The sequence below is a fragment of the Acinonyx jubatus genome, chromosome D1, assembly GCF_027475565.1.
Source record: "Acinonyx jubatus isolate Ajub_Pintada_27869175 chromosome D1, VMU_Ajub_asm_v1.0, whole genome shotgun sequence".
Lineage (NCBI taxonomy): Eukaryota > Metazoa > Chordata > Mammalia > Carnivora > Felidae > Acinonyx > Acinonyx jubatus.
This window is the reverse complement of record NC_069390.1, coordinates 100,770,594-100,782,994: the sequence shown is the minus strand read 5'-3', so window position 1 is coordinate 100,782,994 and position 12,401 is coordinate 100,770,594. Positions and strand designations below refer to the sequence as shown.

Below are 12,401 nucleotides of genomic sequence, written 5' to 3'. Positions count from 1 at the left end.
AATATGCAGAAAGAAATCAATAGTAATACAATAGTATTACAATAATAGTAAGTCTTTAACACCCCACCTACAGCAATGGACAGATCATCCAAACAGAAAATGAACACAAAACAGTTGCTTTGAATGACACATTAGACTAGATGAATATAACAAATATATTCACAACATTCCATCCAAAACTAGCAGAATGCACATTCTTTCAAGTGCACATGAAAAATTCCCTAGAACAGATTACACTAGGCCACAAGTCAACCTAGAAATAAACCATAAGAAAAAATCTGGAAGGAATACAAATCCATGGAGGTTAAATTGCATGCTACTAGACGATAAATGGGTCAACCAAGACATAAAAGAAGAAAGAAAAAATACATGAAGACAAGTGAAAATGAAAATACAATGGTTCAAAATCTTTTAGATGCAGCAAAAGCTGTTCTAAGAGGGATTATAGCAATACAGGCCTACTTCAAGAACAAAAATCCCAAACAACTTAACCTAGCTCTTAAAAGAACTACAAAAAGAATAACAAAACCCCAAACCAGTAGAAGAAAGGAATAATGAAGATTAGAGCAGAAATAAGTGAAATAGAAACTAAAAAATAGAACAGATCAATGAAACCAGGATCTGGTTCTTTGAAAAGATCAACCAAATTGATAAGCCTTGAGCCAGACTCATAAATAAAGAGAGAGAGAGAGAGAGAGAGAGAGAGAGAGAGAGAGAGAGATCTCAAACAATATCTGCAGTTAAAGAAGACTATTAACAATCAACACCACAAAAATACAAAGGATTATAAGAGAACATTATGAAAAATTATATGCCAACAAACTGGACAACCTGGAAGAAATGCATAAATTCCTAGAAATATCCAGTCTTCAACAAACTGAACCATGAAGAAATAAAAACTTTGACTAGACTGGTAAGTCATGAAATTAAATAATCAATCAACCCCCCGCCAAATAAAAGTCCAGGACCTGATGGATTCACAAATGAGTTCTAGTAGACATTTACAGAAGAATTAATACCTATTCTCTTCAAACTATTCCAAAAAATGGAGAGGAAGGAAAGTTTCCAAATAGTTTCTACAGGGCCAGCATTACCCTAATACAAAGTCAGACAAGACACCACAAAAAAAGAGAACTACAGGCCGATATCCCTGATGAATATAGATGCAAAAATCCTCAACAAAATATTAGCAAACTACATATAACAATACATTAAAAAGATCATTCACCATGATCAGGTGGGATTTATTCCTGGGATTCTAGGATGATTCAAAGTCTGCAAATCAATCATCATGTACCTCATTAACAAAATGGACAAAAATCATACAATCATCTCAACAGATGCAGAAAAAGCATTTGACAAGATCCAATATCCTTTCATTATAAAAACTCTTAACAAAGTGGGGATAGATGGAACATACTTCAACATAATAAAGATCATATATGAAAAACTCGTGGCTAACATTATCTTAAGCAGTGAAAAACAGAGTTTTCCCTCTAAGGTCAGAAGCAAGACAGCATGTCAACTGTCTTCACTTTTATTCAACATAGTACTAAAAATCCTAGCCAAAGCAATCAGAGAAGGATAAGAAATAAGAGGCATCCATATTGGTAAAGAAGTTGAACTGTCACTATTCACAGATGACATGATGCTATGTACAGAAAATCCTAGATTCCACCAAAAAACTACTAGAGGCAATGAATGCAGTCAAGGGGCATGTAAATTCAGAAGTTGGTAGTGTCTTTATACACTACAACAAAGTAACAGGGAAGAGAAATTTAAAAAACAACACCATTTACAATTGCATCAGAAAGACTAAAGCAATTAAGAATAAACTTAACCAAAGAGGTCAAAGACCGGTACTCTGAAAAATATAACACACTGATGAAAGAATTTGAAGACGACACAGACAAATGGAGATAGTCCATCCTCATGAACTGGAAGAATATTATCAGACGTCCATATCACCCAGGGCAATCTACAATTTCAATGCAACCTCTGCCAAGACACCAATAGCATTTATGGCAAAACTAGAATAAAACTAAAATTTGTATGGAATCACAGAAGACCCTGAATAGCCAAAGCAACCTTGACAAAGAACAAAGCTGGAGTATCACAATCCCAGATTTCTAGATATATTACAGAGCTGTACTAATCAAAAGAGTATGGTACTAGCACAAAATAGACACATAGATTAACAAAACAGGATACTGACTCCAGAAATAAACCCACATATACATACAATCAATCTATGACAAAGGAGAAAAGAATATCCAACAGGGGAAAACACAGTCTTTTCAATAAATGGTGCTGGGCAAACAGGACAGCTAGATGTAAAAGAATGAAAATGGACTGCTTTCCAACACCATACACAAAAATAAACTCACAATGGATTAGAGACCTGAAAATGAGACCTGAAACCATAAAAATCCTACACGAGAAAACAGGCAGTCATTTCTCTGACATCAGCCAAACCAACTTATTTCTGGATAGGTCTCCTAAGGCAAGGGAAACAAAAGTAAAAATAAAGTACTGGGACTACATTGACACTTTTTTTTTTTTTTTTTTTTGCATAGCAAAGAACACCATCAACAAAACAAAAAAGACAATTTACTGAATGAGAGAATGTATTTGGCAAGTGATATATCCAATAAAGAATTAATATCCAAAATACATAAAGAATTCATACTACTCAACACCAAAAAAACCCCCAAACAGTCCAATTAAAAATGGGCAAGGACCTTAATAGGCAGTTTTTCCAAAGAGGACATACAGATTGCCAACTGACACATGAAAAGATGCTCAAAATCACTATTCATGAGGGAAACAAATGAAAGCCACAATGAGATATCACCTCATACCTGTGAAAAGGGGGAAAAAATCAAGAACAGAAGAAATAACAAGTGTTGGCAAGGATGTAGAGAAAAAGGAACACTTGCATACTGTTGGTGAGAACGCAAATTGGTACAGTCCCTGTGAAAAACAGTATGGAGGTTCCTCATAAAAAAAAATACCATATAGTCCAAAAATTCCACTACAGGGTATTTACTCAGGAAAAACGAAAACACTTAAAAAGATATATGAACCCCTATGTTTATTGCGGCATTATTTACAATAGCTAAGACATGGAAGCAATGTAAGTGTCTGTTAATAGACAAATGGATAACGAACTTTTGGTATATATACACAACAGAATATTGCATAGCCATAAAAAAAGGAGATTGTGCCATTTGAGGCAACATGGATGGACCTATAGGGTTTCAGGTAAGTGAAATAAGTCCGACTGTGAAAGACAAATACCTTATGATTCCACTCATAAATGGAATCTAAAAAAAAAGTAAGAATCAGAACTATAAATACAGAGAATTGGTGGTTGCTAACAGGGGACACAGCTCGGAGTTGGGCAAAATGGAAAGGAGAGAGGGAGATACAGGCCTCCAGTAATGGAATAAGTCATAGCGATAAAAAGGTAGAGCCTAAGGAACACAATCAGTGATATTGTAACAGCGATGTAAATGGGACAGATGGTAGGTATACTTGTGGTGAACATAACATACTGTATACATGTGTCAAATCATTAAGTTGTACACCTGAAACTAATGTAACATTGTGTCAAATATACTCAAAAAAATACAATCATCTCAATAGATGTGGAAAAAGCTTTAGACAAAGTACAACATCCATTCATGATAAAAACTCTCAGCCAAGTAGGTTTAGAGGGAACACACCTCAACGTAATAAAGCCCATGTAATAAAAGCCCACAGCTACCATACTCAATGGTGAAAAGCTGAGAGCTTTTCTACTAATATCAGGAATAAGGCAAGGATGTCTACTCTAACCACTTTTCTTGGTGGTGTAATTATTTTTTATTCTTAATTTTTAAATAACATCTTTGTTTTTATTCAAAATATCTGAGCAATTTTGACATTCTTTTTAAAAAAATAATTTTAACAGTTTTAAAAATTTAAATCCAAGTTAATTAACACAGCATACTTATGGTTTCAGGAATAGAATTTAGTGATTCATCACTCTGCGTATAACACCTAGTGATCATCCCAACAAGTGCCCTCCTTAATACCCATCACTCATTTAGCCCATTTCCCTGATCCAACCCTGGTCCAGCAACCCTCAGTTTATTCTCTGTATTTAAAAGTCTCTTATGGGGTCACCTGAGTGGCTCAGTTGTTTAGGCATATGACTTCGGCTCAGGTCATGATCTCACAGTTCCCGAGTTCAAGCCCCACATAGGGCTCTGTGCTGACAGTGCAGAGCCTGAAACCTGCTTGAGATTCTGTTCTCCCTCTCTTTCCCACTCTCTTCCTCGTGCTGTCTCTCAAAAATAAAGAAAACATAAAAAAATTTTTTTTAAAAAGAGACTCATATGGTTTGCCTCCCTCTCTGTTTTTATCATAGATTTTTGTCTCCATTTTCATTCAACATAGTACTGGAAATCCTAGCTAAAGCAATCAGTCAACAAAAATAAATAAAAGGCATTCAAATTGGTAAGGAAGAAGTAAAACTTTCACTATTTGCAAAAGGCATAACAGTACACACAGAAAATCCTAAGACTCTACCAAAAAATACTAAAACTGACAAATTAGTTCAGTAAACTACCAGGATACAAAATTAATATACAGAAATCGGTTGCATTTCAATACACTAATAATGAAGTAGCAGAAAGAGAAACTTAGAAAACCATTTTGTTTACAATTACACCAAAAAATAATGTTTCAAGGAATAAACTTATCTAAGGATGCAAAAGGCTTGTGCTCTAAAAACTATGAAACACTGATGAAAAAAACCGAAGATGACACAAATAAATGGAAATACAGTCCGTTCTCATGGATTGGGGGAATATTGATAAAATGTTTCTACAACCCCAAAGCAATCTACAGATTTAATGAAATTCTTATCAAAACACCAACAGCATTTTTCCACAGAACTAGAATAATCCTGAATTATTCTGAATAATTCAAATATACAACTTAATGACTTTGTAAGTTTACATATTATGCTATATTCACCACAAGTATAGCTACCATGACCCTGAATAACCAAAGCAATCTTGAAAAAGAACAAAACTGGAAGTATCACAATCCCAGATTTCTAGATATACTACAAAGCTATAATAATCATAGCAGTATGGTATGGACACAAAAATAGACACATATGTCAATGGAATAGGATAGAGACCCCAGAAATAAACCCACAATTATATGGTCAATTAATAGATGGCAAAGGAGGCAAGAATATGCAATGGAAATATGCAAGGTCTCTTCAAAAAGGGTGTTGAAAAATCTGGACAGCTACATGCAAAAGAAGGAAACTAGACCACTTTCTAACACCATACACAAAAAGCAACTCAGAATGGATTAAAGACATAAATGTGAGACCTGAAACCATAAAAATGCTAGAAGAGAACACAGACAGTCATTTCTCTGCCATTGGCCATATCACTATTTTTCTAGAAGTGTTTCTTTCCTAAGACAAGGGAAACAAAAGCAAACAAAACAAAAAAACAACTGATAGCACTTTATCAAAATAAAAAGGCTTTGCACAAGAAAGGAAACAGTCAACAAAACTAAAAGACAACCTACTGAATGCGAGAAGATATCTGCAAATGATATATGTGATAAGGGATAAATATCCAAGATATATAAAGAACTCCTACAACTCGACACCCAAAAACCGAAATAATCCAATTAAACAATGGACAGAAGACATAAACAGACATTATTCCATAAACATAAAAATGACCAACACATGAAAAGATAGTCAAAATTTCTAATAATCAGAGAAATGCAAATCAAAACCACAATGACCTATCACCTCACAGCTGTCAGAATGGGTAAATTGAAGAAGACAAGGAACAAGTGTTGGTGAGGATGTGGAGAAAATGGAACTCTCATGCACTGTCGGCAGGATGCAAACTGGTGGAAAACAGCATGGAGGTACCTCAAAAAATTAAAAATAGAAATACTATATGACCCAGTAATTCTATTCAGTATTTACCCAAAGACAATGAAAACCGTGATATAAGAAAATATGCACCCAGAGGTTTATTGCAGCATTGTTTACAATAGGCAAGATATGAAAGCAACACAGGGTTCATTCATAGATGAATGGATCAAAAATAGATGGGATACTCACACACACACACACACACACACACACACACACACACACACACACACTGGAATATTACTGAGCCATAAAAATGAAATTTTGCCAGTTATGACATCATGGATGAATGTAGAAAGTATAATGTTAAGTGAAATAAGTCTGTCAGAGAAAGATAAATACCCTATGGTTTTACTCATACGTGGAATTTAAGGGAAAAAAGAAGAAACTTATTGTTTCCAAAGAGGAGGTAAGAGGATAGGCAAAATAGTTGAAGAGGATTAAGAGTACACTTATCATGAAGAGCATGGAATAATGTAAAGAATTGTTGAATCACTTTATTATACACATGAAAGTGATATAAGACTATATATTAATTATACTGGATTTAGAAAATAAATAAAATAAAAACACCCAAAATGGGACATACTGAAAATAAAAGTACAATTATCTCAGTATTAACATTAAATGTGAGTGGATTAATCAATCCAATCAAAAGGCACAGACTGCCAGATTGGTTAATAAGAACCAACTCTAAATTGTCAACACGAGACAAACAACATTTAATAATGCTGAGAGACTGAAAGTAAAAGAATTTCAAAAGCATTTCTGTATAATTCATACAGAAAAAAATCTGGAGTTACTATAGATAAAATAGAATTATAGCAATATTACTAAAGACAATGAGGAACATTTTCTAGTGATAAAAAGCATTAATCAGGGATATATAACAATTTTAAAAAATATACGCATCTAACAATGTTTGCTCCAGTGGAGCAAAACTAAGTGAAGGAAGAAATAAGACAATTCAGTGAGAATAGTTAGACACTTCAATATTTCACATTCAAAAAATATTAGAACAACCCGACAGAAGATCATGGAAATCTAATATTTTAACATTATAAATGAACTAGACCTAATAAACATCTATACAAGTCTTTGCTCAGAAGACTACACAATTTTATCAAGTACACGTTGAATATTCTCCAGAACAAAACATGTACTATGCCAAAGAAGAAGCTTCTCTCTATATGTAAGTTGAAATAATGCAGAGCATGTTCTCTAACCACATTGAATGAAATTAGACATTACTAATGGCAATGGGTTTGGTAAATTCACAAATAGGTGGAAAGTAAAACACTACTGAATAATCAATGTGCCAAAGAAGAAACAAAAAGGAAAATAAGAATATTCTGAGAAAGAAATCAATGAATTATAAATTAACCTCCATCTTAAGAAAGTGGAAAAAGAGCAAACTAAACCCAAGGCAAGAAGAAGGAAGGTAATAGAAAGATTGGAGCAGAAATTAATAGAGAATAAAACAATCAGTAAAACCAAAAAAGGGTTCCTTTGTAAAGACCAACAAAATTAACACACCTTTATCTAGACTGGACAGGAAAAAAATTTAAGACTTAAATTACTAAAGTCAAGAATAAAAGGATAAATCACTGTTAATTTTACTGAAATAAAAAGGATTATAAGGAAGTGCCATGAATAACTGTATGCTAACAAATTAGATAATTTACATGAAGTAGATAAATTCCTAAAGAGACAAACAACCAACACTGAGTAAAAAAGAAAGAAAACGTTAATGACCTACAACACATTTTAAAAAATGAATTGGTAATTTTAAAACTTCTTGGAAAGAAAAGCCCAGATCCAGATGACCTTATTGCTGAATTCAACTAAACACTTAAAAAAATTAATACCAATTATTCATAAACCCCTTTAAAAAATAAAAGGAGAGGGATCACTTCCCAACTCATTCTATGAAGCCTGCATTATTTGATCTCAAAACTAGACAAAGACACTACAAGAAAACTGTAGACCAGTATCTCTTACGAATATACATGCAAAATACTCAATAAAATATTAACAAACCACATTAACTTTAAGAAGGATTATACACCATGACCACATAGGATTTATTCCAGGAATGCAATATGAGTTTAACATGTGGAAATCAGTGTAATGTAACTTATCCATAGAATAAAGCGCAAATCCCACAGGGTCATCTCACTACACACCAAAAAGGCATTTGACAAAATGTAACAGCTTTTCATGATTAAAACCTTCAACATACGATTAATAGAACTTCCTCCACTTGCTAAGGGGCATCTATGCAAAACCCACAACTAATATCATACTTAACTGAAACACCTTAAGTGAAATACTGAACGCTTCCTCTAAGATCAAGATAAAGGCAAGGATGCCTGCTTTCGCCACTGCTGCTCAACATTGTGCTGGAGATTCCAGGCAGGGCAATTAGGCATTAAGAAGGAATTAGGCATTCAGGTGGAAAAGAAGAAGTAAAATTATTTCTATTTGCAGGTGACATGATGATACCTTGTATAGAAATGCCCAAGCAATCCACTAAAAATTATTAGAACAATGACAACAAAAAAGAATTCAACAAGTTTGCAGGGCAGATCAAAATATGAAAATCACTTGTATTTGTATAAATTATCAATGAACAATCTGAAAGTTAAATTAAGAAAATAATTCTATTTATAGTTGCAAAAAATCAAGTATCTGAGAATAAATTAAATAATTGAAATCTTATAATCTGAATATTAAAAAACATTGTTGCAAGAAATTAAGAAGACCTGGGGTCCCTGGGTGGCTCAGTCAATTAAGCATCTGACTTCAGCTCAGGTCATGATCTCATGATTCATGGGTTTGAGCCCCACAACAGGCTCTGTGCTGACAGCTCAGAGCCTGGACACTGCATCTAATTCTGTGTCTCCCTCTCTTTCTCTCTCTGCCCCTCCCCTGCTCATGCTATGTCTCTCTCTCTGAAAAATAAGCAAACATTAAAAAGTTAAAAAAAAAATCAAAGAAGACCTTAAAAATATCAAAGTCATCCCTCATTCACGGACCAGAGAACTTAACACTGTGAAGATGACAATCCTCTCCAAATCGATCTTTAAGATTTAACACCATCTCTAACAAATTCCCAGTTTTTTTTTTCTTGGAAAGTAGCACTTTACTTCCTAAAATTCATGTGGAAATTCAAGGTACATGTAATAGACAAAACAATCGTGGGGGAAAAAATAAGATTAGAGAATTCACACTTCCCAGTTTGAAACCTTCTACAAAGTAACAATAATCAAGCCTGTGTGGTCCTGGCATGAGGATAGACTTATAAATGAATGGAATGGAATTCACAGTCCAGAAATAAACCCTTACATTTATAATTACTTGATTTTTGGTGTGGGTGCCAAGACAATTCAATAGGAAAATAATCGTCTGAATAGTCTATTTGACAAATGATGCTGGGACAACTCTGTAACCATAAGCAAATGAATGAAGCTGGACTTCATATGTAGTAATTCACTCAAAATAGATCATAGACCTAAATGATTATACAAGGAAAACTACAAAACTCCTAAAAAGAAAATATACAAGGAAATACATGTGACCTTAGGTTAGACAAAGCCTTCTGAATTATGATACCAAAACACAAGGAACAAAAGAAAAAAAAATTCTGCTTCATTGCAAGAAAAAAAACGTTTGTGGTTCAAAGGACACCATTTAAAAAATAAAACAACAGTGGTTGCTTCGGCAGCAAATATACTAAAATTGGAACGATACAGAGAAGATTAGCATGGCCCTTGCACAAAGATGACATATAAATTCATGAAGCGTTCCCTATTTTATGAAAAAATAAAACAACCCACAAAATTGGAGAAAATATTTGCCCCCATCTATCCAACTAGGTACTTGTAACTAGAATAAAGAACTCTTACACCTCAATAATAAAAACACAAACCAATTTTAAAAATGGACAGAAGAGATGAATAGACATTTCACCAAAGATGATACACAAAAAGGCAATCAGCACATGAAAAGATGCTCAGCATCATTAGTCATTAGGGAAACGCAAATAAAAATCACGTTGGAGATAGCTATAAATAAAAAGACAATAGCAAGTGTTGGCGAGGATGTGGAGAAATGGGGATCCTCATACATTGCTGGTGGGAGTATAAAATGGCACAATTGCTTTGGAAAACTGTCTAGCAGCTCCTCAAAATGTTAAACATAGAGTTACCATGTGCCCAGAAATTCCAGTCCTTGGATATATACCCAAGAGAAATGAAATCATACCTCTATACAAAAACATGTACATAAATGTTCATGGCAGCATTATTAGCAAGATCGCCAAAGGGGAAACAACCTGAATATCCATCAACTGACGAATGGATACATAAAATTTGGTCTATGTATGCGATGGATTACAGTTCAGCAATATAAAGGAATAAAGTACTGATTCATGCTGCTATTCGAATAAAACCTCATAAAAACTTTTATGCTGAGTGGGAAAAAAAAGTCATAAAAGACCATATATTGAATGATTGCATTTATATGAAACATCCATAAAACCTAGAGACTCATAGCAGGTTAACAGATATCTATCCGGGGCTGGAAGTGGGAATGAGAAGGGACTGTAGATGGACACAAGGGATCTTCTGGGTACGAAAGGAAATGTGCCAAAATTTTTTTGTGATGGTTTCACAACTAGATACATTCATTAAGAGTCCGTGAACCTTACACTGGGTGTATTTTATGGTACATATACTCTAGCTCAACAACGTTGTTAAAACAAAAAAATTATGTGGGATATATCCTCTAATAATGGAATGTGTGACATACTGGGAACAAATTAAGGGAACATCTGTTCATTTTGAGGCTAGAGGACACTGAATATAGAATGTGGAAGGCAAACCATTCTTGGTTTCATCTATATCACCCTCTTCTATGGAATCCCTCCTGTTATGGAGGGTTATTCTCTCCTGCTAACACCCTCACCACCCTCCTTTGCCTTCTGTCAAGATCTCTCTTATATTTTAATAGAGTTTAGTATGCAGTTCATGACCTTCCTCCCCATTCTCATTTTGGGAGTTTTTAATAGTCTCAAAGATGGCACATCTGACATGTAAGTCCTCCTAGCTTCTTATCGGTCTTCAACCCAGTGACCTTCCCTCTTCATACCACTTCAGATCATCAGACCCATAGGCACATGTTACAGCTTGTCATCAGCCATATTTCTCTGCCACTTGACTATGCTACCTGCTGAACACAACCTTCTCTTCTTGTTGCCCACTCACTTTTTTATTCTTACGAATCCAACCAATTATTAGATTGTTTAGACCAGGGGTCATCAGCAAACTTTTTCTGTCAAGAGCCAGATAGTAAGTATTTTAGGCTTGGGGTTCATATGACCTCTGTCACAATTCCTCAGCTCTGTGCCCTACTCTGTTGTTGTAGGGAGAACGCAACAAAAGGCAATAAGTAAGTGGGCCTGGTGGTCCTTCAAGAAAAACTTTTATAAAACAGGCCAAAGACTAGATTTTGTTTATGGGACACAGTTTGTACTTCTCTCTCCTTCATGGAGACATAGGCCTAGGCACAGGCTTATAGGAAGGAGTACAAGCAAATTGTTTTACTTTTCTGAGTCTCCCTTTTTCCGTGTATGTAATGGAAATAATGCTTTCTACGTCTTCAAGTTTATAGCAGTTCAATGAGAAGATGAAGAAAAAGTTTAAGTGCAGATGATGGCACATAATAATGAGGAAATTCATGGGTTTTCAAATGAGTTCTAATAAATATATTCTTTCCTGTCCATTGAGTTCTAAATGAGTTTAGCAATTAGAAAAAAGTAAGCAAGGTTGCCTGGGTAGCTTAGTCGGTCAAGGGTTCAACACTTGATTTCGGCTCAGGTCATGATCTCACAGTTGTTGAGTTCCAGTCCTTTGTCAGACTCTGTGGCTGTCAGCTTGAGATTCCCACCCACCCCCCCTCCTCCACTTCTCCCCCACTTGTGCGTGTACTCACACACATACTCTCTCTCAAAATGGAGAACCACGCCCCAAAATTCACTGTCATATATAAGAAAGGTGAAGTTGGAGAATGTTGCATGTCTACAGGCCAGGGGTCTAATACTGAATTCCGGAATCAGAGAAGCTTACCTGTCCTGTCCAAGCAGCACTAGACCAAGCCAGGCCTTCCAGAACAGGAATAAGTAGAGAATTTTGGGTTCCTTCTTAAAAAAAATTATCAAATGTTCTTCCAAACGGATGGAAATATCAGGAGTGGGTTCTTAATGTTCTGCCTAGAACAAATGTTTGTTTTCTTCCCCCACTGTCCCCAGACTGGATGTTCATGAGGTCAGAGCAACCTCTCCCGCAAGGGTACACACACATTCTTGTGGTTTCTCTGAGTGTGTGCCAGCAGAGTTTCTTAGAGGCTAGTTCAAACTTCTCTACAAATGTAGTCTAAA

At 35.0% G+C, this 12,401-nt stretch overlaps 1 non-coding gene and 1 pseudogene across 1 annotated transcript; one reads left to right on the top strand and one right to left on the bottom strand.

Moving 5' to 3' along the window:
- Nucleotides 1-12,401, bottom strand: part of LOC106980578 (NXPE family member 4-like) — a 78,262-nt pseudogene that overhangs the window by 48,147 nt on the left and 17,714 nt on the right.
- Nucleotides 9,678-9,780, top strand: LOC113593269 (U6 spliceosomal RNA). Its single transcript, XR_003413360.1, has one exon. It is a non-coding gene; the product is annotated as a U6 spliceosomal RNA (small nuclear RNA).